Below are 23,983 nucleotides of genomic sequence, written 5' to 3'. Positions count from 1 at the left end.
GAGCTATGAAATTAATTGGAGGTGTTAACTGTAGAAATAAAGTAACAGAAGAAAATTACCTCTGAAGAATTAGAACAAAGCAATTAGCAAGAAAGAAAATGTTCTAGAGGAGGAGTAAGACACATGCAGAGAGCTGTAGCGTTCAGACCTGGGAGAGCACAGCCCCTCAGTCAGGGCACCCGAGCCACAGGGGCCTCAGGAACTGAGTGAGGCCGGGGGGGGGGGGGGAGTGAGAAACTCAGGCCGGCAAGCAAATGAAGCCCAGGCCCATGCAGTTAAGACCAGGTTCCCAAGCAGCGGGGCAGACAGGGCAATTAGACATGGATTCTAGTTTCTGTTCTGCATTCACTGGCTGTGCGACCTTGAGCATGTCACGGGAGGAAACTGGAAGCAATGAGCTCTAAGATCCTTTCCAGGTCCCAAATCTAAGAGTCTAAATGCTCTGGAATATCAGGGTCAGGGACGGGGGGATGGGCTGAACCAGGAGGGGTTAGAAAGGACTTGGCACAAAATAGAATAAGGCTGGAATCCTTGTCTAAGGATGTGGCCTTGGGCAAGATCCTCTACCTCGGTGTTCTCATCTGTCAAATGGCAAGAAGAATCTGCAGAGGCTGTTGAAAAGGGTAACTGGATAAAGCGTGTGAATGCAGGCTAAGTTGTCATGAGCTAGTTCTGCTTGCTTCCTAACCAGCTCAGCCCTGCTCTGGGGCCCCTGCCCTCTGGGAGGCTTGAATAAAACTGATACCCTCCCAAACTCTGCTGACCCCTTGGAGTGGGCCCAAACAATCAGCATATCCCCTCCTTCTGGCCACAGTGATTGGTTTGGGGAATGGGCATGTGACCTAAGCCAGACCAATTAGAAAGAATTTCAGGGTTTGCAGGGAACGCCTGGCCAGAGACTTGCTCTTTCCCACATCTTAAATAGGACATGTGGTCTCAGGAACTACTAAATGTTCTCACAGGAAATCCTGGATCCAGCCATTCCTGAAGATAGCTTGCCACACGAACCAACATATTCCCTTGTTTGCTGAAGCCAGCTCAGGTCCTGGCTTATTCTCAGCCACTACTTAATAAAGCCTCTTCCCTCCCACCCAGTCACCAGCTCATTTGAAATTGAGAGACTCTTCTCGCAAGTGCCCCTGCCTGGCCCCGGGGGTGGGAATTTTCACCTCCAGCATGCTCCATCCTCCCAGCAGCAGAAAGCACAGGTTGTCAAATGTGGCCACTGCTGCCTGGCTTGGCTGCTCCTCCCACTCAGGAGCTCCACGTGCTCACTTGGCTATTAAGCATTGCCAGGAGCCAGCCTCCTCTTAGCTCTGGGCCCCTGTGCAGCCAGGCTCAGAGCTGCATTAAATAAAGACTGCAGCCCTGAAACTGTTCAAACGGATCTACATCAACACGGACAGCGAGGGGAGGCCTTTAAATAGATGATCACCAAGAGCCAGCCAGGGCAGGCAAAGTTTGCCTTCAGCATTATTCTCCCCTTTTTCCTATGCCCCTCCTCTGTCTACTTTTAGCAGGCCTCATCCCCAAACCCTGTCATAAATTCATTCACACTGTAGTGGCTTCGGGTGTTACTCCTCTAGATTTAAGAGAGGAACAGAACATAGGAGTGGGCAATGTTTAACCTGAGGGGTAGGTACGGGCATGAGGGAATTTTAGGCATCTTAAAGCCACAAGAGAACCATGAAATACATGCCCGGGGTCAGAGAAACTTCAACCCCCACCTCGAGCTACACCACCCAACGTCCACTATCCCCATAATTTCTTTCACTGCTGGCGAGCCCTACATGCTTTACTTCCTCCTGAGAGGCTATCCCTCAAAGTCCATTCTGGGCAAAGTCCGGTCCAGGTCTGTGCATACCCTCCTTGGGGTGGGGAGGAGTGGAAAGAGGGGAGCCTGACTTTTGGGGGCAGGGGTGCCTTGGGGCCTGGGATCAGAGTTCCTGCTTGGCCTCGGGTGGATTCATCATTAGCTGCAGGACCTTGAAGGAGAACCTCCAGGGGAATTGGCACCCAGGAGGTCAGAGCTTCCCTGGAGTAAGGTTGCCTCAAAGCCCACTGCATGGCCAGGGGCCCCCCGACCTCTACCCAAGGAGCCAGGCTTCCCACCCAGCCAGCACTCTGAGCTTTGTTTACTGTCCTTGCCAGATGCCAGGCACTCCCTAATGGCCTCAGGTACATTGTCTCTTTTGATCCTCAAAACTAGCCTATGATGTAGGTATTATTTGACAGTAGGTCTCCATTTCACAGATGGGGAGAGTGAGGGCCTGAGAGGTCAGGTAGGCTAGCCAAGGTCACCAAGCCAGGGAGCCACAGAGCCAGGATTCAAGCCCAGGGAGGTTGGCTCCAGAGCCCAAAGTCTTGACCCCTACACTACACAGCCTCCCTGTTGAGCCGTGTATTTCTATCCCACTACGTCTATCAGCCAGTGCTTATTGTCCGCCGTATGCCAAGCGCTAAGTTAGGCAGTTTGAGATACATTTCATTTTCTCTTCATTACCACCCTACAAGTGAAGCCAGGAGCCCCATTTCACAGACTGAGAGTGAGAAAAGAGATGAGATGTGACCGACCCCAGATCACTCGGCTCCTGAATGGCAGCGCTGGGATTCAGACCCAGGGACATCCATGCTCTGATTCCAACATCCATGCTCTCTGGGGGTCCAAGAACTTCTGGGTTGTGACAGCCTACGAAAAGTTTCACTTTTTATTTTGGAATTATTAGAGATTCACAGTAAGTTGCAGAATTAGCACACAGAGGCCCCATGTGCCCTTCACTCGGTTTCCCCCCAACAATGACATCCTGCATAACTCCAGTTTATTACCAAGAGCAGGAAACTGGCGCTGGGACAATGTGTGCATCATTTTATCACCCGTGGAGATTGGAGAAATCACCACAGCCATCAAGGTGCAGAATTGTCTCATCCCCACCAAGATGCCCCTTGTGCCACTGGTTTATTGCCGCGGCCACCTCCCTCCCTCCCACCATCCCTAACCCCTGGCAAGCACACATCTGTGTGCCATCTCTGTAACTGCCATGGCCAGAATGTTATGTAAATGGAATCAGAGGATATGTTAGCTCTTGAGAGGGACTTTTTTTTTTTTTTAGTCACAAAAGCCTTATTTTAAAATAAATACTTATTGAGTCCCTACTGCATATTAGGCAGGTGTTAGTCTCTTTTAGGGATATATCAAAGACTCTTTTGGTTGCAAGTGACACAACCCAACTCAAACTACATTGTAAGAGGGAATGTATTGGCACGGACCATGGAAAAGTCCAGAGGTGGGCTGGCTTCAGGCCCAGCTGGATCTAAGGGCTTGTTAAAACTGCTCTCATTCTCCGTGTTTTGGCGTCGCTCTCCTCTGTTCTGGTTTCCTTCGCAGGCTGGCTCTCACCACTTGGCAGCTGTGGGTAGCTCCAGTTACATGACCGGCTCACTCACAGACCCAGGGGCGAGGAGTAGGCCTCTCCTGAGAAAAGTTCAGCAAAGATTCTCGCCCTGATTGGCCTGGCTTGGTGCCCCTGAACCAATCACTGATGGGGGGGGGTTGCAGTGGTCTGGTTGGCTAATTGTTGATCATGTGCCCTCTCCTGGAGTCAACCTGACGTCCGCCCTGCCCAAATCCCAGCAATTGGGACGGGGGGCGGGGCTCAAGGAAAATTGGGGGTGCTGTTGCTAGCAGAAGGGGGAAGTAGGTGCTTGGCCTATGGGATATATGATGGTGTTTTTACTACCTTAACGCAAACCGTTTGTTTTTCAAAAAATATGAAAAAAGTCAGTTTCGGAAAGACTTGCCCAAATTCAGAGCTCTAGGTCCTGGAAACCGCCCTGCTGGGACTTGAATCCTGGTTTAAGATGCCCACCTTCCCCTCACTTCTGTGCTCAGATGTAAATTGAAAGGCCCTGCCTTACACCCAGCATTTCAGTTCGTGCTGGGCCTGGTTGTGGCCTTAGCAAGACCCGACCTCTCCGAGAATCAACATATGGGCCACGTGTCCCTCCGGGATCACGCAAGTAGAGGCTGCCCCTGAGGGGCACCTCCCCCCACCACACGCGCAGGCTGCCACGGAGCTGCTCACAGTCCCAGCCCCACGCGCGTGCTGGCACCTGATGCACGCGTGGGATGCCACGTGGCTCAGGGAGAGCCAGGAAGAGACGGCCGCTGTCCCACAGTGAGGACAGGCAGATGGAGCGAGTGACTCAGCATGGGAGCCAGATGTGGCCAGATGAGAAGAATAAACAGGAAGGCCGGAGGCCAAACCTGCCACGGCCCCGCTCCGAGCCGGGCAGAGATGGCGGGGGCCCATGTGGTGACAGACAGACAGGGATGGGGATGGGGGGAGATGGATGGCCCCATCAGGCTCAGCCGAGTGAGGAAAGCCAGACAGATGGTCTCGTTAAAGAAACCAGCCCGCATGAGGGAACAGGGCTCAGCAACGGAGTGGGGGAACCCGAGGCCAGCTCCTTCCTGCCAGGGACTGCTGCAGGCCTGGGTCCATCTAGCTGGGGCTTGGGCCCTGTCCTCATTGCGCCTACAGTGGCCACCAGGTGCTGGCAGCCTTTCGCCGGGGTCCGTCTCAGGCATGGTCACTGCTGGGATCAACCAACAGCTCAGAAGCACTGGCCACAGCAGGTGGGCCACGAAGCCCCCAGAGCTGATGTCCAATGCCAAGAAGGCCCCACCCCCACCCCCAACTCCTCCTTGCTGTCAACACTATTGAGCACCTACCACCGTAGACACAGTGCTGGGCATTCTCAGGTGCCCTTGCCGTCCCTCCAACCAGGAACCCTCTTTCCTCGGAGGTCCTCGCTATCCACCCCATGTGAAGGGGCCCCATCCCTCCCTGGCCCAGGACACCACTTGAGTTTTGTCATGGCCTCATCACTATCTGAGCTCATTCCATCCATTTTCTCCTGGCTTGTCCCTCTTTTAAAACAGAAGGTCCTCCAGGACAGGGACCAGGTCTGTCTTGGTCTGTTCTTGGCTGTGTCCCAGGTCCCAGAACAGTGCCTGGCACATAATAGATGCTTATAAATGTGTGTGGACTGAATCTTCACAGCTCAGAGAGAGGCCTGCCCAATCCTCCTCTCCCATCCCTGCTTCCTTTTTCTCCTTAGCACTTCCCACTGCCTCTCCATGTATTTGTCTTCTTCAATCTCCATCTCCCCCACTAGAACAGAAGTGCCATGAGAGAAGCAATTTTTGTCTGCATCCCCAGTGCTTTGTTGGTTAGCAAATGGTCCTGCGGGAGCTGAGTGGGAGGAAGGAACTGCCCCCACATCACAGAGGGTGAGGCTAGAGCAGGGCCAGAGCCAGGCTGCCCGGCCCCAAGTCCTGCTCCTCTGCTGTGCCAGGACCCTCCCCTCCCATCCCAGGCACTTTTTCTCCCACCGACCCTGCTCCTCCTGGCTGCCAGGGGAGGCATCCAGGCCCTGAGCCAACCGCAATGGCCAGTGTAGCAGCTGAATAGTGACCCCCAGAGATCTCTAGGTCCTCATCCCTGGGACCCTAGGACCTGTGACACAATGTGACCTTATATGGCAAAAGGGACCCTGCACATGTGGTTAAGTTGTGGATCTTGAGATGGAGCAGCTGTCCTGGATTATCCAGGTGGACCCTAAATGCAATCACAAGGCTATTTATAAGAGGGAGGCAGAGGCGGGTTAGACACAGAAGTACGTGTGACAACAGAACCAAGAGGCTGGAGCGGTGTGAGGAAAGGGTCGAGAGCCACGGAGGGCAGGCGGCCCCCAGAAGCCAGAAAAGGCAAGGACATGGATTCTCCCCAAGAGCCTCCAGAAGGAGCCAGCCCTGCCCACACTTTGACGTTAGCCGGGTCGGACTAATTTCAGTCTTCTGGCCTCCAGAACTGAGATAATAAATTTGTGTGGTTTTAAAAGTCACCAAGAAGAAAAAAAGTCACCAAGATACAGAGTTCCTGTGTTGCAAGGTGGAAAAACTTCTGGAGCTCTGTTTCACAACAATGTGAATATACCTTTCATGACTGAACTAGACACTTAAAAATGGTTCAGATGAGACATTTTAGGGTATGTGTTTTTTACCACAATGAAAAGAAGAGTCACCAGACTTGTAATTTGTGACAGCAACCACAGGAAATGAACACAGCCAGCCGGCAACTGACCAGACGCGGGGGGGCGCTGGCGTCAAAGCTCCAAGCCTGTGTGTCTCAGGAAGGCCAATCCTGGCCCCTTCCCTGGGGAGCCTCCCCAAGGAGCAGTGGCAGGAGGGAGCCAGCTCTGTGCCGCTGACTGGCATGACCGAAAGAGAAGAGGAACCATTTTGGCATTTATCCAGCCCTTCCTGGGAGCCCTCCTCCAGTCAGCATCCTTGAGAAGCAATTTCCACTACGATCCCCAGCTTCCCCTAAGGAAACTGAGGCTCAGAGAGGTGAGGTGACTGGCCCAAGGTCACACAGCCAGTAGTGGGGCTGGGTTCTTAATCACCATCTCCTGCATCACTCAAGGCTGATTCAGCCAGTGTCTCACAGCCACTGTCAGAGGCCTTCAACGCCCCAGTGCAGTTTTTCAGCAGCTTTTAAAAGAGCCATAGTATTGCCTTCTTTCTCTCTGTTTGTAACCAAGCATTCTCTTCCAGTTAATCATAGACCAGAGAGTCTCATTCTGTCCCAATACGCCCACAAGTGTATGAAATTGCCTAGAAAAGTGCAAAGAACTGAGTTAGCTCATGTTCTATGTGCAGTCCTCCAAGGCCCTACAGTGTAGCCCAAGATGGTGGGTGGGAAACCTCTGCCAGCAGGCCATGCCAAGCCTGCGGAGGGGTCCTGCTTGGCCTGCACCCTACTGGGCATTATTTTTAATGGGTGCCCAACATATAACATCAGAAGATTTCTCTTCAGAATCAGAAGTCAGGAGAGCATTTAGCTCTACCCAAGACAGGCTGGGCTCTGGCCCAGTAACAAAGCCCTCCAAGTCTCAGAGGCTTACCACACAGATGCTGACTTCTTTCTCACACGGCATGTGCAACGCAGGTGGGCCAGGGCTCTGCTCCACGCTGTCACTTAGGGACCCAGACTGATGGAGGCGCCACCATTGTGTAGTGGCCTCTGAGACACATGGCCTTGTCAGTTGCTGCTTCAGGGAAAAAGAAGAGACAGAAGAAGAGCACATGGATATTGCAAAGCCTCAGCATGTTACACATGTGATTTCTCTTCACTTGTCATTGACTGGATGGAGTCATTTGGCCCATCTGGATCCCAAGGCAGCTGAGAAGTAGCCTTCTGAGAACGCCAGTCTCGCTTGTTCCGATATTGGTGAACACTAGTCTACCGTACCTTCCGCTGTGGCCACAATTCACCGGCGCTGAGTGAGCATGCCTGGTCGCAGCTGCCATGGACAGGTGCTCAGAATGTGCACTGCACAGCACCTGGATGCACCATTCAGGTTGTAAGTTCTGGGATTGGTGCCCCCTGCAGGTGTGCAGAGCATGACCTGCAGGGCCATCAGGAGCCCCAGAGCCAGGCCAACCTCCTCACTGAAGTCCCAGTAGCATTCTGACTTCTCCCCTGTCACCACAGCTGTGCTGTCTTTCTCTTCCTCGTGGTGGACAGGACCCTGAGACCACAGCCGTGCTAAACCTCAGGCTCTCAGAGGACAGGAGAATCTCAAGTAAACTGTTTTGTTGTTGTTGTTGTTGTTGTTGTTGTGTTAGTTCTCTTATGTTAAAAATGCAAGAAATACCCCTAAAGTGTTGCAGAAACTGTGGGATAATTTAAATACTTACATTTAACCATTCATTCATGCAGCCTGCGTTCATAGGGCTCCTACTATATGTCAGGCACTGTTCTACGCAGTGTGGAGATGTTTTCATACTCTCCTACATTTAAGGTGAGGCAGAGAGATAATAAATAGGTAAAGGGTCGGGTAGTCATAAGGGCTGTGAAGAAAAATAGAGCAGAGCTGAACAGGGAGGAAGGACAGGAGGTCAGGAAGGAAGGCCTCCCTTTTCTACTGGGTGGTTCGGAAATACCTCTTTAATAGGGTGACATTGCAGCAGAGATCCAAGGAGAGAGGGAGTGAGGCACATGGACATCTGTGGGGAGAACCTCCCAGATAAAGAGAACAGCAGAAGCAGGAGTCCTAAAGTGAGAGCATGCCTGCAAGGGGATGAGCTGCTGGAGCAGAGCCCAGAGCAGGAGGGAGAAGCTGAGGCTTGGTGCTCCCCTGGTGGGGTCACAGCAGAGGGGCAATGAGGTGCTGGACAGACCCTGAGGACAGAGTTAACAGGGATTGCCAAGAGAACACTCAGGGAGCACCAGAGAGAGCAGGACTCAACTATGACAACAGTTAACACTCAGTGCTGAATGTCGTCTTTTTTCCATTCTGACAGAACCTCTCTTGGACTCTGCCATCACCTCACCTGGGGTCTGACTCTGAGGCTTGCTAACGCGAGGCCCAGGCCAGCTGGCCTCCCAGACCCCCTTCCTTCCCTGTCAGAGAAGCTGCCAGTCCCTGGAGCACCTTCTTGACTCCCTGGGGCAAACTGCAACACATGGATTGTTGGCCCATGTTAAAGGCTAGGAAACTGGGCCTTGGATGAGGGATGGGGCCCATCAGGAGTCAGCAGGGCTCCTGGGCCCTGAGGGTGAGTGTGTCCTGCTTCTGGAATCCTGCCGAGGCCCCTACCAGGGGGTATGCTGTGGAGAGAGAAAAGAGAACAAAACGGTCTGGGGTCCAGGGCACAGTGGGAGAGACAAAAGACCCACTGGGCCAGGAAGCCCTCCCTTGACCAAAATCTGAAGCTGGTCCGCTGAAGAGGGTGGGGTTCAAGTGGGCTGGCCGTGTCCAGGGCTCCCGGCCCTTCATTCCGTCCTGCCCTCCTGAGCAGAGAAGAGGGCTGGGGAGGCTGAGCGGGAGAGTGGCTGCCTCAGTGGTTCCAGAATCCCTTGTGGAGAAGGTCCTGGGGGTCTCCGGAGGCTCGCGGCCCCCCGCCGCCCCAGCCTGGGTCCCCCCAGAAGCAGAGCACCGAGCGTCCGGCGGCCAAGCCTGGAGCCGGAGCAGGAGCGCCGTGCGGGGGCCTCCTCCCGCTGACCCACTCCGGGGCCTGGGCTGTCCCGTAGCCAGCTCGGAGAGCTGCGTTCCCATCCAGGCTCACCCCGCCTCTGCGTGACCCCAGCTGAGTCCCTTCACCATGGTGGGCATCACTTCGGGGTGGTGAGAAAGAGGGCGTGGGCCTCCACAGTGTCTAGGGACCCTTTTGATGCAAAGTGTCCGTCTCAGACAGGAAGCTTTACACTCCCAGCGGCTGTGTGAACAGCCCCGCGTGCCGGCCAGGGGCAAGCTGGGCGGGAGGAAGGACAGCCTCCACACAGGGTGCTGGGCACGGCCGGCATGCTTAGCGTGAGCGAGAGGCCCTGCCTGCTGCTCTTACCCAGAGGCTGCTCCCACGGGGAGGGACCTCAGACCGGAGAGGTTTCCAGACTGAGCCAAGGGCTCCTGTGGGGCCAGGTGAAAGGGCCCTGGTGACCCTGTGAGCAAGTGGCAGTGCCCGTGCCACCCCCACCCCGGGATCAGCCCCCATCCCTCCTCCCCCAGCCCCACTCTGCCCCCCGGGAGTGTGCAGCTCTGGTTCTATTAGCCACATTTGGGATTAACCAGTCGTCTCTGGTCCTGTACCCTCCCCAGGAGCTGGGCTGGTCACCCCAGCATCACATCCACTACACAGCATTACCCACTACCCCCCCTTCATTTCGGGGGGGTGGACTGGCTTTAGGCACTGGAGGGTTACCAGAGGAATGCAGGTGGGTGCCAGTGGAGCTTAGGGCGTCATGGGTTCTAAGCCTGAAAGCCCATTTGGAGGAGGCTCCTACCTCTCCTCCAGGCCTCTGCCCTGAGCCGGGTGGAGGAGGGAGTGACTGAGACCCCCTCTATGCTACGGACCCTGGTGTCTTCTGCAGCACTCGGGTCTCTGCATTGTCTCAAAGCAGAGTCCGGGCTGGTGGGGACCCTGAGAAAGACCCCATGGTGCATCATTTGGGGTTGCCTTTCTTACCAGCTCTGAATGTCTCCTGTTCATTATGCTTGAGGGCAGTTTTGGGGAAAAGGTTTTATAGCTGCTGAGGAAAGAGTAAGTAATGCAAGATGGGGGGGGGGCGGGGGAGCAAATTCACTGAGTCCTTTCTGCAAAGGCTTGCCAAGCAGACGAGCTGACAGAGGCAGACAGATGACCCGCAATTACCTGCCCAGATCCCCCCAGCCTTGCCCAGGCTCCCTCCCGCCTGGTCTCCAAGCAATTTCAGACTTTTTGTACAGCTAAAGCAGAGATTGTATACGATTTCTTTCTCCAGCAGAAGCGGCTTTCAGGTGGTGGGGAGGCAGCCCTGGTGTGTTTATTTGAGAACAAAGGCAGTTGGAGACAAAATGGGCAGACGGCCCTCCCCCAGGCTCTGGCACTCTGGCGCTCTCCCCAAAGCCCAAGGCCCTCATTCCAGCAGCAGAGGGGAGATGTTAAGGTGTGTGCCCAGCTCAGCTTCTACCAATGTCAGGATCTGGGACAAAGGTGTGGGCTGCTCTGTGGGGTCCCATGCGTGGGGCAGTCGTGGCTGCACTGGGGGGGAACAGGTGGCCTCTGTGAGTACGGGGACCCTTCCAACATAGTCTGCCATCGGACTGCTCCCTAATCTGGGCAGGCCCCTCTGAAGTCTTCCTTCTTGGGAGGGAAGCAGGATTTAAGGTGTCCAGTTTCAGCGAGGGGTCCTCGCTGAACAGCCCTAGACATGGTGGACGATGGGATCACAGGAAACAGGGTGCTCTGGGTGGGTATGCGAGCAGCAAGCAGTCACGTGCACTCAGCTGGGCAGGGGCCTGCATGTGTGGGTGCCAGCCCCGTTCTCTCCCCAGCTCCCTGTTGGCTCCTGTGGATGAAGGAATAGTCTGGGCATGAGAGACAGCCCAAAGCCATAATATGCGGAGTAGTTCCCAAATTCAGCCATCAGCTGTCATCTTTAGGATTTGGGTCACATCCATGCACCACCTCTATACTCATCTATGTTTGCTGTTTTTAAAACACAGGTAATACAGTCAAGTGGTTCCAAAAGCAAACCAAGGCTAAAAGGTGAATGGGGACGTCTCTCTCCTACCTCTACCCCTGTCCCTCTGTCCCCCATCCCCTCCATCAACCACAAAAGGCAAGTATGTGTGTTATTAGGTTTTGTCTATCCTTCCAGACCTTGTGGACATAGAATAAATATGAAGACATATTTTTTCCCTCTTTCTTGTACAAAACATAACATAACCTGTAGACTGTTATGTATCTTATTTTGTCACCTGATACATTGCATGATGTTCTACTTTGTCTACACAAGATGGCCTGTGTACAAGGCTATCTGCTGCACTGTAATAGCGAAAAGTCGAGAACAACTGAGGTGTCCCCCAAGAGGGGGCTGGCTCAGTGAGATGTGACCTGTCCTCACAACAAAATACTCCACTGTGGAAAAAGAGAGAGAGAGAAAGCCTAGTGGGGGCTGGTTGGAGATGAAAATGGTTTCTATGTTCTGATCAGGAAAGATCTCTAATCTCCAGGCCATAATAATTGGATAGGATAGGAGTAATGTAAATTCCTCAAAGTGGGAATATTGGGTCAAAGGATATATGCATTCACAATTTTGACAGATACTGTCAAATCTTTTGTCGCTTCTAGATTTCTGAATCATAATTTGAAAGACCTTTTAATTGACTTAATATTTGGCTTTACATCAATTTATATTTTTAATTTAATAAATGTATTTTTTAAAGGGATACTAGAATAAGGGAAAAAACAGAAATTGAGAAAAGTGACGGACAAGCCAGGGTCTCTCAATACAATAGAACTGAATATAATTCAAAGCAATAGCAATATATTCTGGCAGATGTAAACAGAAAGGTGCTCATTAAAGGATATGTGGGCCCCGAAGACCCTCAGGGAGGCCTGAGCATCGTGCTTATGGGCCGAACATGCAGGAGGAAACCATAAAGACACCACTGCCCTTGCTCTTGGCTTTGACACCCAACCTGCCGAGCTGGGCCCTGGTCCTGTCCCCACTGCCTCTGGAAGCCAGAGGAGACTACTTTTGCAGCCATACAGCCACCGCCCCTCAATAAACAGATTCTCGCATTGAGGGTGGTCCCTGCTTTCTTTGTGACCTTGGCTAATTGGGGCAGGTGTGGCTGATGGGGGAGCCTAGTGCTCAGAAAGGCCTGGAGAGCAAATGTCCAGCATTCAGCTCATACAGAGGGAGGCTGGCTCTTCCTTGTCAGGAAGCAGGTTCTGGAAGTGGGTGCCAGAAAAAAAAGGATGAGAGTCCACTCCCAGAAGGATGGGCAGTGTCTCCAGAGACACAGTGCTGCACTGGACAGGGCGGGGGAGACCAGATGTCTCAGCGCTTTGCAGAGAGAGGGTGTGGGCTGTGATCCCAGCGAGGACCCAGTGGGCAGGCAGATTGTGGAAACACGTGGGACAGCCAACCCAGAAGTCTGGGAGCTCCAAGAAAGGGGACGGAAGACTGGGCAGGGGGGGAAGAAAGAGGGCCTGCAGTAGGGGTGTTAGGATGGGGAGGCTGGGGAGAGCTTGAGGAGGGTGGAGGCTCAGGACTAAAGCCTGAAAGAAGGGCAGGGGTGCATAGGGAGAGGTTGAGCCTGGAGGGTGGGCCTGGGGACCTGGGAGGGGTGCTCAGTGTGAAGGGAAGGCAGGTTGGGGGAACTGAACGGAGGGTGATGGGGGCACAGAGTAGGTCAGGAGACAGGAAAACACTCAGGAGAAGGGACACAGAGCATGCAGCCCCAAACTAGGCTGCGGGCTCCTTGCTGAACCTGACCAAGAAGGCATACGTGCCAGTAGGGTCCAGGAGGAGAGTTCCCGAGTCCTCTGCATTTCCCCTAAATCCCCAGGGATAACTGGAGCCCACTTTGGGAAACTGGGATTGTATTTTTCCTATGCCTGAGCTTCCCTCACACCCACGGAGCCTGAGCAGCATAGAGAACCCTGGCAGCTGCAGGTTCTCCAGCCCCATAACCCCATCCTCTTTCTCCGCACTGCTCTTTCCATTTGTGGTGACCCTCCCTGGAGGGGTCGTGCCCAGCCCTACTTCCTCATGGCAAGGCCACACCTTCAGCGAGTTTGGAGGGACCCCATCTCCTCTCACACCTCCAACAGCCACACACTCCGGGCTGTGTGTGTATCCTCCATTATTCATGGCTCTCAGATCTCAGCAAAACACACAGATCTGGCTTGGAACCGGCACAGTTTTCATCTGTAACTCCCAGCCCTCTCCTTCTCTCATGATGCCTTTGCATTTGATCTTCTGCAAATTTACCTCTTTGTTCTTCAGACAGAATCATATTGCCAGGGGCTCCCGACGGTCCTTGGTGGCACAGACTGCCATGAAAATTCTCTTTAAATAAAAAAATAAAAACGTCCCCAGAGCAATAAGCGAGACACCTCCAGGTAGAAATGTCACAACCTACCATAAGACAACAGCTCAGAGCAGAGAACAAAGCAGGCCTCGACCCAGTTGTATCGGGATGAGTGCCGAGAACTTGCGGGAAGAGAGGAGAGGCTGAGTCTCATTTCTCTCTCCCTGGATCCCTTGTTTTCTCCCCAGATTTCAAATTCTAGGCTGGAAAGTTGGTTGATGATAATACCCAGCACTGACTAGGCAGCAGAGACCCACGCTACTGATTCACTGTTGGGGGTGGCATATGTTTCTAGAGACTTCCAGTTCCTGCTTATTCACTTAATCTAGTTGCTCACCCAGCAACATTGTATCAGGCTTTGGGGAGCCAGTGACAGAGAGTCCAGCTCAAATTTGATCTAGACAGGGCAACTACTGGCTCCCCAAACTGAAAAGTTGGGGAGTAGTAACTGTTTCAGTTAACTGCTAAATCCAGGGGTTCCAAATGTCTTCGAAACCCGTGCAGCCCTCCAACTGTACACATCGAAATGGCTATGATGGTAAACTTTATGTCACGTGTATTTCACCTCGATTTTTTTAAAATTAAAAACAAAACAAAAAAACCTGTGCACCATGCCCCACCAGCAGGGTGGAGCCTTTAGTTGGTTGCTTTCACCTGGAAGGCAGTCCCCTCTCATCATTTAAGCACCCCCCCCCATGTCAGCTCCTCACAGAGGCCTCCCTGAGGACCAATCTAAAGCTGCCACCCTCCTTTGTCCACTCGCTCTCACCCTTCAAAGCCCTTGCCACTTCTGGAAAGTATCCTGTTTATTCACTTGTTTACATGTAGGCTTACTTGTCAAGACTGCTTTCCCCCCTGATAGAGCGTCCGTGAGCTCCGTGAGAATGGGGACTCTGTCTTGTTCACAGCTGTTTCCCCAGGGCAGAGAACAGGCCTGGCACAGAGTGGGATTTAACAAATAGATGTAGCAGGAATAAATGAAGGAATGTGCTTTCTGTCTCTATCCTACTCTCCTTGCATTTGGCACCATTCTCAGGTGGGGTCTCCCTGGATGGTGGCAGAATGGCTGTGGGCAGCTCCAATGTCTCACCATCAGTGTTACCTCATGGTCAGTATTACACCAACAATATTACAGCATCAACGCATCATCCTCACAGCCCTGAGTTCAATCGGAGGCAAAGACTCCTCTCTCAAATATCCCAAGGTCGCAACTCATTGGCTCTGACTGGATCATGGGACCTCCCCAGAGCCAATCGCTGCGAGCAGGGATGCAGTGCTCTGATTGGCCAGCCTGAAGCCCAGGTCCACCTAGGGGGCAGCACCACCCAAACTGCGCTGGGTGGGGGTTGGTCCCCCCGCCCCGAGAAGTTGCGGGAGAAAGCGGCACAGATGTGAGGTGGGCAGATACATCTGGCGGATGCTGCGGGCACCTCAGACGCACCAGCTTTTGTACCAGGCTCCAGAGAGTCCAAGATAAACAGCACTTTAATGAACACTTGCTGAATGAGGACAACTCAATCCCTGATCTCTCTGCAGAGCGAGGGAGACAGATCCGTGTAGTCGTCGGACGTGTTTATGCCGAAGGGAGACAGGGTTGTGGGGGCGCCGGTGTCCCGCCTGTGAGGTTGAAAAGGGTTTAAACCTCCCCAAGTTGCCAGGTTGAAACAGGCTTTAGAGCCAGCAACCTGCTTGACCCAGGAATTCCACGAATTTACGCAAAAGTCGAAATAAACGATATGGAGGCAACGGTTGTTCCAGAGTTACTAGTGACAGGGAAAAACAAAACAACCCACATGTCCCCCAGTAGGGGACTGGTTAACTAAATTATGAAACATCCACTTGATGAAATATTCTGGAGCCGTTTAAAATGATCGTTATGAAAACTACAGAGCAACAGGGGAAAGCATCTGTTCTAATGTGCAGTGACAGCACAGAATACAAAACCGTGACCACGAGAAGCCCCCCCGTGTGCCCTGCCCTGGGCCTGGGGTCCAGAGACAGGGGATACAATTCCTGTCCCCAGGAAGTTCCTGGTCGCAGTCGAGGTGGAAGCAAGTAATGACACTCGGGAGTGAGAAGGGGAGCGACGGAGGGGCAAGGAGTTCCTTGGGGTCCCAGAAAACTGCTCTGGGAAGTGGTCTTTGAGCTGGAGCTTGTAAACACATGGGCACTTGTAGAAAAAGGCTTAAAGGCAACACACACACGCACACGCACACACACATACACACACACACACATGAAAATAGCTGTGCCAGCAGAATTATGAGTGATTTCCCTCCTCTTTTTTCCAAAATCCCTTTCATGTTATATTGTTTTTACAATAAAAGCTAGTAGAAAACTAAGCTCAGATAAGAAAGAATAGTTTTTGCTGCCAACATTTGTGTCTGTAAATCATACATGAGTTCATAAGCACTTTATTTCCTCGACGGAGCAGGGATGTGGGGAAATATTTATTGAACATTTTGCATGTTGCCTGGCCCTTGTGCTCAGCTGTGAAGAGATGAGACACTTAAATTTCTAGTGGGAAGAACAAGATATAGACCTAGGAAATAGTAAAATTTTTAATATTAAATAATGGTTTGAGATGACTTTGGCGGCCGAGGGCAGGGGCACTGCTCTCTGAGTGTCCGGGTGCATGACCTGGGTGAAACAGAGGAGGCCAGACCTGGTCAGAGCAGATGGAGCTACGCCGTCAGTCTGATTTCAGCTGAGGAGGCGGCCACAGCCACAGGGTGGGGCTTGCCTTTGGATAAAGGACAGGTCAAGGGTCAAGAATTGGGAAGGGCAGGAGAGGGTCAGTCCAGAGAAGCAGAGCGGGACAGAGCTGTGAAAACTTTGTAGGGGGAGAAGGCCCCCCTTGGGGAGGCTCCAGATGCAGCCTCAAAGGGGTGGATAGAGTAGGACCGGCCATCAGAGGAAGGACACAGTGTCACATGAGAGACCTCTGCCTGGCCCCACGCCTACCACCAGCCAGTTGTGCATGGCACTCCGGGTTCTTAGCTCGTCATGTCCAAATCCTGGTGAGAACGCCGCCAGTGAGGACAACGCTGCTACCACCCTGACCTTGGCCGCCACAGCTTGCATGGGACACAGAGCAGCCCCTGCTGCTACCCCAAACAGGAGATTCTCCCCTGTCCCTGCTTCTTTGCTCACTAGCCCTGGGCCCAGATCTGGGGTGAGGAGCATCTTATTGGCTGGGCTTGGGTACAGACTCAGGCTGACTGCTAAGGGCAACAGGCCAGCGTGTGTCTGCATTTTCAGTTTCCACAATGGGAGGGGAGCCTCATAAAGTGAGGATCTCTGTAAACAAAGGACGGGCTTCAGATGTATTACTGCTGTTCATCTCCCTAGGAAGCCCCAGGCTCGAACCCCCATCCCCTCATTCGTAAGGTGAGGAGGCAGGATGGCAGACTGAACACCCGTATGTAACTGCACTCCCTACAGCAAAGGATTTTTAAAAAGACATCAACTCAATAGGAAGGAGGAGATGGTGACGATATGATGTTGGAAGCTGGAAACAGGGAGAAGGAACACCTGACCGAGAGGTCCCAGATAGACAGAACAGTAGGCTGTTTGATCCCCAGAAGACACTCAAGTCTGTTCTCGCCCCAGACCTCAAAGCCTCAGGATTGTGCAGCCGCAGGAACACCTGAAAATGGGGATGAATGAGAGTTAAAACAAGGAGTACAGAGCAAAGGCTTTTGTAATCTGTGGGAATCTGGCTCCCCAACTCACTTCAAGCTGTTGGGTAACTGCCCCTCATCTCTCCAGCAAAAGTCCAGAACTCATCTCTCAGGAGAAGGCCGGGCACATCTAAGAGCTTAGATGCTGGACTGAAAACGAGATAGAGCATGCTCTGACCCCACCCAGCTCCCTTCCCCTGCTCGGTCCAGAAGCCACCAGGCCAGACCTCTTCCCCAGGAGGAGACTGAAAGAGTTTCCCAGGGGGGTCTGACCAGCTGCCCATGAAAGACCTCAAGGCACTGACACTGGAGGATTCCCCCACCAGTAGTTCATCGAGATCTCAGAGTTTCTAATCGGCATTTTGGTACTTAATCGTGGTCTGGTGAACCACAAATCACCAGACATCTGAGAGACACGTCTGTCAGGGAATAGAACAAAGCTGACAAACTGAAGATAGAGTGTATAGAAACAAGCTTCTGCAAGTGCAGAAAGCCTTTAAAGATTATTATTAGGGATGCCTGGGTGGCTCAGTGGGTTAAGCATCTGCCTTCGGCTCAGGTCATGATCCCAGGGTCCGGGGATCGAGTCCCACATCGGGCTCTCTGCTCAGTGGGAAGTCAGCCTCTCCCTCTGCCTGCCACTCCCCTTGCTTGTGCTCTTCTCTCTCTCTCTCATCTTTCTGACAAATAAATAAATAAAATCTTTAAAAAAATAAAATAATTAAAGATTATTATTAATAATCTCAGGGAGATAAGAGGAGATACTACATCCATGAAGCTCTAATCAAAGGAACATTCAGAGAATAGACAATTATGAGATTTATTGGAAATTAAAAGCAGAAAGAAATGATTTTTAAAAAGGAATAGGTGGATTAGAAGGCAAATGTGAGAAAATCTTCCAGAAAATAAAATGAAAAGACAAAGAATTGGAAAACAGGTGAGGAAAGGTAAGAACATTGAAAAATCAATTCAAGAGATTCAACAGCTGAGCAACAGGAGTTGAAGAAAGAGAAAACAGAAAGAAATTGTAAATGAAATACTTCAAGAAAATTTCTCAGGAATGAAGAACACACATTTTTTAATTGAAAGGACCCAAATTTTGCACCACAATGGATGAAAACAGACCCACACCAAAGCGCATTGCTGCAAAATTTCAGGAGCCTAGGGACAAGAAGTCTACATGTTTCCAGAAAGACTAGAAGACATAACATAATGTTCTCAAAATTCCGAAAGAATTATTTCCAAACCAGATTCTATACCCAGGCAAAGTGAGAGGAGAGGAAAAGGCATCTGTAGGGACTCAAGATCTCAACCAATGAAAATCTCTCCGCCCTTTCTCAGGAAGCCCCTGGAGCCACAACACTGGGGGGGGGGGGGGGGGGGGGGGTGGGGGGAGGGGGGGGAGCGGGGGAGCAGACCACGAGAGAGCATCCTCTGGATGGCCGGGGGACCAGGAGAGCCAGCCCAGGAGAGAGGGCAGAAGGAATCCCGAGGGTGCTGGTCACTAGGGATCCCAGGATGTCTACTGAGTCCCAGGCAGAGACTGGAGAAAGCTTGAACATTTGTGGCCAAGCATAGTAGGGGCTCCGCAGCTCCCCCGCTTCCTTGGGGATGGACAGGCAGGCACAGTAAAGTCAGAGGAGCTACTCCTTCCACAAGGTGACTCCAAGTGAGGCGTGACGAAGTACGTTCCTAACGTGAATGGCCACGCTGAAGTGGAGCCTCTTGTCAAGGGCCTTCTTCCAGCCCACTGCATCGCACAGAGGCACACAAAGGACGAATTCTCCTTTACCTGGTCTACAGGCGTGTGTGAGCAGGCAGTGCCCAGAGCGCCGAGCAAAAGGGCCTTTCCCTCCTTGTGCGGAGCATACACTTAAAACATATAAGTTCGGACTGTACCAAGTGCTTTGGAAAAAATAAAACAGGTTACGGAGTTGAGAGTGGCTATGGGGGCAGGTCGGGGCAGGCCTCTCCAAGGAAGTGACATTTGAGCTGAGACCTGCATGATGCGGTGAGCTGACTGTGTAAGCGTCTTGTGGGGGGTGGGGGGGCAGCAAGAGCAAAGTCCCTGGGGTGGGAAGGAGTTTGACATGTTGAAGACACCAACAGAGAGGCAGGAGGAGAGCAGCAGCGATGGGTTAGGAAGGGGCCGGTGGGGCCAGAGTCGGCAGGGCTGTGGCAGCTGGGACGAAGGGGCCACAGGGGACTGGAGGCTCAGGGAGTTTCGAGCGAGAAATGCCTTGACATTATTTACTTGGTGTCACTATTAATATCCTGGGATGGAGATGACTAACTCCCTTCCAACATCCATTCCTCCTTCTGTCTCACCACAGAATCCTGGGAAAAGGGCTCAGCAAAAAAAAAAAAAAAAAAAAAAAAAGCAAAAAAACAGCCCCTACATTTCCAAGCAGCCTCCCTTTCAGCTAGGTATGGTCAATGCACAAAATTCCGGCCTCCTCCATTTTCCTCTTTCCAGCCTGACATGATGGCCAGAAGTCCAGCAGCCATTTTGGACCATGAGGTGACCTAGGATAGGAGCCACATGCTAGGAAAGGCCATAGACAAGCAGAAAGAACCCGGGTCCCGGATGACAACAGATGGTCTTAGCAGGCTTACGCTGCCAACCTCCAGACTTGTTTTATGGGAGGAAATGAACCTTGTGAAGGTAGACTGCCATCTTCCAGGCCATCTTGATTCCCAAGAATCCCCTCCTGGTAGGACCGAGATCTTGCATGGGACTCTTGGAATCATTGATAGGTTGAAGGCATCAGCCTCTTATCTGCCCATTTCCTCCATTCACGCACAGGCAGCAGGCATCTCAAAGATTCCCTCTACCTTCCAAATCTCAGAGTGTCAGAAGAAAAGGGGCCTTTGCGGCGGGAAGGGTCCCCCAGGAAAGGGCACCGACATTCTTGCTAAAGGAGGTGACTATGGGGTTTTCTTTTTCTTGGCTCCGTGGGGGAGAGTGGTGAGGAGTGAAATGACAAGTGGGTTTCTATGTTTAAACTTTTGTATCCTGATCCTTTACTCGGCAACCAGAACCCCCCAGGCTATGTTGTTGTTTTTTTTATACACACAGAATTCAGCCTTCAGAGTTGGAGTTTGAGAGCTCCGAGCTTCACCAGAATCACCTGGGTATCGGATCATTAAAAATACAGATTCCCGGGCCCACTCCCCTGAGTCAGACATCCAGTTAGGCCCCTGCTTTCCTCCCACAGGTATCCTTGCCTCCAGGACTGGTTCAGGCTCCAGATCCGGACATTCTTGCCCTCAGTCCCCTCCCACATGCAATCCATCAGCGGCTGCTGCTGGCTCCACCCCCGGACCTATCCCAGACCCCGCCCCCCCCACTTGCCTCCATCCATGGCCACTCCCCTGGCCCGAGCCCCCTCCTTGCTCACTACAGCCTCCTGAGCTTTTTTAGTAATGTCAACCAGAAGCTGGAATTCCGCGTTTAAAGCTCTCCAAAGACTTCCCGCTACACTAAGAGTGAAGTGCAAACTCCTTTCATGGCTGAATCCTTCTCACACTCTTGCTGCCTCTGCTTCAATCATTTCCCTCTTTTCCATTCCCCACCCGCACCCCAAATATTCTATACTGGTTCCGACCATAGGGCCTTTGCTGGGCTGGTCTTCTTTCTCCCCAGATTCTCATCATCCCTCAGGTCACAGCTTAAGCGCCACCTCCCTCTCCTGCCCCCACCCCCGCATTCTCCAGCACATCTCTCTCTTTATATTCCACACTGCAGTTATCTGAAGCTATCTTGTTCATGTATTTACTTACCTGTCTGTTGTCTTCTTCTTTCCCCACTGGAGTGTAGAACATGAGCAGGGACCTCAGTGGACGTGTCCACCAGACCCCCAGGGCCCAAGTGACACCTGGCACATAATAGGTGTTCCATAAATATTTGTTAAATGGGTGAACAAACATGTGCAGCACTTGCCCACCCACCGTCTCATTTAATCCCTGCAGCAGAGGAAGTCAGCGGGGCACAGAGGTGCATGTCCCACAGGCTAGGTGGCCGGGCCATGACCCATGTGCACTCTCCTCGCCCCGGCTTGGAGGTTCACCTGTCTACCACAAGCTCATTGTTGTGGGGTGGGAAGAACCTGTGCTTTGCAGCTTCTCTCCCTTCTTTAGCTCCCAACACTGGGCTGGTGCCTGCATCCCACCTTCCTTCCAAAAGAGGCCATGCCCGATGTTCTCAGTCCCTTCCCGTGTGGCCAGAACCAAATGCCCAAGCAGGAGACGAGTGCTCTGAGCTGCTGCCTGGTGGGGGGATCTGCCTGCTTTCTCTATTCAGAAGATGTTTTCCCAAGCTCCTCCTGGTGCTAAATCATTCTTCCAAATTAGCAGCAATGCTCATTACCAACCCAACCATCTCCCATTAGGCAGTAAATGTGTGTCTGCTGTGGAAGCTCCCCCAGACCCCAGGCCACCCCCCCATCACTCCTGGATGGGGGTGGGGAGTGGGGGCTGACTAGGGGGTGGGGGCAGGTGGCCACCCCTAACTGGTGGGAGGGCATGTCAGAGTGGCTATAGGTCCCCGTTCTGTGCCCTCACCCCTCAGTCCACTGCTCCGCCACCCCCTGCTTGGAAGAGCATACATAGATGCCCTAGCTTTCCAGGACAGTTTGTGGGCCTCTGTCACAGATCTGTGTGTGGGACTTGCTGCTGGATTTTAAAGAAGACATTAGGGCAGGGGCATTTGTAAAGCAGCGAGAGACCAGAAACCATTTACTTATGGAAATGCTCTTAAAGTTCAATCACTGCACATTCTACAATTTGATGAGAGCTTTTAAAACAGCCCATGGGTGCTCTCAGCCTCCTGTCCATTCCCAGGCCTCCAGGGCTCCCTGAAGCTGGACAGGGCCTGGAAACCACCTTGAATCCCAACTGATGTGCTGAGAGTCTCCAGCTTACTGTGGGTTTTACAGGCTGCTCACAAGACTGTCTTCAGGGAACAGGACACTGATTAGAACTCAGGAGTGAAATGGCTCATCCTACACAATGTGTATAATAAATATTAGACAACAACAACAACAACAACAATAATTCTGCCTGCATCTTCCACGTTGTCTAAGGAAGTGTCAGAAGCACAATTACAAACTGGTGAAAAAGCAACATTTGGCTGCTTGAAAATAGCCTCTTTTGGCTCATTAGCGGGGTGTGTGCCTGAGGGCAGGGAACGTTCATCCAGCTCTGGAATTTTTATCACCACAATGGCTCCACACATCATGCTGAATTCGGCAGATTTCCTGAGACCTTTCTGCTAAGCACAAGGGAAGCCCTGGAGCTCACAGTGGGGCGAGCTCATCATTCACTTATCCAACACATATTAATTGAGCTTCTACTATGTGCCAGGCACTGTTCACAATGCTGCGGTACTCAGGAGATGGAAAACAACATGTCCCTGCCTTTGTGGAGCTTTGTCTGTTGTGGTGGATATGGAGAGGCAAACAAAACCCCAAAGACAATTACAGGTAAGTGTAATGGAAAACCAAGAAAGCTAAGCAGGGAGGGTTGTCATGGAGAAAGACAGGGTGGGGGCAGCAGGTGACTTTAAATCGTGGGATCAAAACAAGCCTTACTAAATCGGAGGCTATCTGGACCATTAGCTTCAGCATCCCTGAGAAATTAGAAATGTGAATTCCCGGGCCCCTGCGATCTGGGTTCAACAAGCCCTCCCATGATTCTGATGCATACTTGAGAGGTGTGTGGGCTGACAGCTGAGTGCCCGAAACAGTGAGCCTAGGGTACCACGAAGAGAGCAGAGCAATGAGGCCAGCGAGCTAGAGCTCAGGGTGCAGGACGTGACACAGGGCAGCCAGCAAGGGTTTCTCGGGCCTTCCTGAGACATTTGGATTCTGTTCCAGATGTGCGCTGTCCTCTCACCTTCCCCCTGGCTTCACGTGGTTTGCTATAAATGCTCTGGATTTCACCTTCCACCTCTTTCCTGAGGAAGAGGCAGGGGCTAACTCATGCCCAACCTCTTGGGAGTTTTCAGGTTTGATCCTGTGCCCAGATGAGTTGGCTGGTCATTTGTCCCCTCCACTCTAGGATGGTAGAGAGGGATGGAGGAGAGACCCCGCTATTTCCCCACTATTTCTAAAAACAGGGAAATGAGTGTGGGGGCAGTGCAAGTGGTGATGTGAAGGGAAGGCTGAGAGGGCCAAGTAAAACAAGCCATGATGGCGGGAGTGGGGACACGGGTAGGGGCCTCACAGGGACTAAGGAGAGACTTAGAAGCCCTCACTTTCTCCCAGAGCCACAGATCAGCAAACACAGCAGCCCCCAACCTGCCACCCCGCTCCATCCGGCTACGGGACCACGGGAAGAGCAGAGCAGTGTGGGGCCACTACCAAGCCCATCACAAACTGCGTGTGGACCACACTGGCGATGTGCAACCAGGGGGACAGGCTGATGAGCTCCTGGGGACCCACTGGAGCATTTCTCCTGCAAGACAGTGTACAACCCTTCCCATGGACACTGCCTCAGCATGCAGGTTAGTGCTGCTTGCAGAAAAGCTTCCTGCCTGGCTCGTACTCCAGAAACTCAGTTTGAAAGCTGGTGGGCAGCAGACAAGCCAGAATGCCAGATGGAAGTCCCAGTCCAAAATGCAGGACATGCATGAGAAAGACTTGATGAATTCAGAAACCAGAATGGCACGTGGTGAACTCTGTGAGGCCATTCATTCACTCTTCCTGTTGTCAAAGTATTTCCTGAGCATCTACTATGTGCTGGGGACTGTTCTAGGTTCTAAGGATCCCACATCCTTGAACAAGATGGACAAGGTTCCTGCTTCCCTGGAACTTACCATTCTAAGGGCAGGAGATAATACATGAGCTTACAGATAGGAACATTTCAGA

The 23,983-nt window shown here is 52.3% G+C and overlaps 1 long non-coding RNA gene across 2 annotated transcripts; it reads right to left on the bottom strand.

Moving 5' to 3' along the window:
• Positions 1-15,807: 15,807 nt before the first annotated feature.
• On the bottom strand, positions 15,808-21,387 carry LOC116631920. Of its 2 annotated transcripts, none has more exons than XR_004299321.1 (3): positions 21,185-21,387; positions 20,898-20,992; positions 15,808-17,080 (listed from the first exon to the last, which is right to left on the bottom strand). It is a non-coding gene; the product is annotated as an uncharacterized LOC116631920 (long non-coding RNA). The 2 variants fall into 2 exon arrangements; XR_004299322.1 differs by having other exon boundaries at positions 21,224-21,387.
• Between the last annotated feature and the right edge of the window lie 2,596 nt (positions 21,388-23,983).

This window comes from Phoca vitulina, unplaced genomic scaffold (genome assembly GCF_004348235.1).
Source record: "Phoca vitulina isolate PV1807 unplaced genomic scaffold, GSC_HSeal_1.0 scaffold6, whole genome shotgun sequence".
Taxonomy (NCBI): Eukaryota; Metazoa; Chordata; class Mammalia; order Carnivora; family Phocidae; genus Phoca; species Phoca vitulina.
The sequence above is the reverse complement of the archived record's forward strand: the minus strand, read 5'-3'. Positions and strand labels throughout refer to the sequence as shown.